The sequence below is a fragment of the Triticum dicoccoides genome, chromosome 5B, assembly GCF_002162155.2.
Source record: "Triticum dicoccoides isolate Atlit2015 ecotype Zavitan chromosome 5B, WEW_v2.0, whole genome shotgun sequence".
NCBI lineage: Eukaryota > Viridiplantae > Streptophyta > Magnoliopsida > Poales > Poaceae > Triticum > Triticum dicoccoides.
Window position 1 is genome coordinate 58,937,293 of NC_041389.1, and position 1,826 is coordinate 58,939,118.

Below are 1,826 nucleotides of genomic sequence, written 5' to 3' on the forward strand. Positions count from 1 at the left end.
TTTTGCTATTAGTGTAACACCAGCAGTTAAGTCAAGCAATGCTACTGCCAAAGTGATGCCACATTTAACTAATGTCGCACTCAGTCTAATGCCACCGATAAATTTAAGCAATGCCATTTAATGTCACTGGATTATTTCAGGGTTAGCTATTGATTGTGGATGTATTAAAGATTTTTAGCTAAGGCATTCTAATGCTGTTGCACAGCGAGTATACCAACGATGAATCTTGTTACTAACTTCAGATGTTTGCACTGTTAATGCTTATAGATTACATACCTCACTTTCATGAGATGAGTCAAACTTTTGTGTACAGTGTCAAGAGGAAAGGTCAAGAGTGGGCACCTCCTCCTCTGGCTGTTCTCTTGATTCATTTAATCAATTTTTTATGTTTGGCCGATTATCAAGATTGGGATAGCAATTTTTAGGACCCCTCGAGTTCGAAATGATATTTACCTTGAAGGTACATGGTTTGCAATTTTTTATACTGTCATTAGTTAATAATGCTAGTTACCTTCAGACTTTTGTATTTGGTTTAATGCTCATGCACAACTAGTATACCAATGCTGAAACTTGTTCCCTTAAATTTTTGTATTGTTAATTCTTAGAGAAATCTTACAGTGGTAGAGATTATTGAAATATGTTCAGTAAAACCATTTTACTGTACCCTATAATAAAATAACTACTCTATTGTTGCACTAGACACTGGATTATTGCATATTTCCAGTATTCGAATGGTGTTGCATTAGCGTATAGACATAAATAAAGTGTGGCCAGCTTTCCCAGATATGTGCTCAAGAAAACTACTACTTGTTTTTCTAAATACTAGACGTTTGGTTACTTTAAATTGAACTACGAAAATGTCTTATATTAAGGAACATAGGGTGTAGAGTTCACTCAAATTATCCCGGTAAATCTAGTCACACCTTTGTTAAAATCAATGCTCATTATGTTATCGGAGGAGGTATGTATGTTTGTCTCTAATGCCTGTCGACTACATACCTGACATCATGATGTAATGTTAAGACATTTCCTTTTGTACAATGTCACTGAATTGTCAAGGCGGTGATGGCATTTTATTTTAGTTGAATTGCACAAAATATGCTTAAATGAGAGGAAAGGTCAGGAATTGACCATTCTTTTAGAATGAACTATATATGCCTTCCTGACATTAGCCACAGTTACCTTATTTATTCCTTCAAACAGGTGGTTAGAAACAGTCTTGCTACCTTTTCCCACTAAGAAATTGGAATGCTTATATTTATGAGTCTATACTTCAACTAGTGCCACTTTTAGAGTAATCAGACTTTCAATATCTATGCAAACAGGGATGCTCGATTTTAGTAGAACTGCACAAAAGGTCCAAATGGTTCAACATTAGGAGCATGTTTTCTTCCAAACCTTTATATCCAATTGGTGGCACTATGAGTTGTTCATTACGAAGGTACACTACTAGGGAAAACCTTATACACAGAATATTACCAGCAGCGCATGTTAAAATGAGGCGCTGATGCTAGTTGACAGTAGCGCGTTGGCATGAAGGGCACTACTGTTATCCACTTAGCAGTAGCATGGCAGGAACAAAACGCGCGACTACTATAATTGCCACACTGTTCCCAATGTGCTAGGAATAGTAGTAGAGCCCTTCTACAAACCGCGCTACTACTAGTAAATTAGTAGAAGCGCACTTCTAGGGTAGGGCGCTACTGCTAAGTTTCAACGCACCACGGGACAGGCCCATCTTAGTAGCAGCGAGTTTGTGAGGGTTCCCTACTGCTACGGATTTTAGCAGCAGCGTGTTTTTGCTCCCCACGCTACTATTAAAGCTA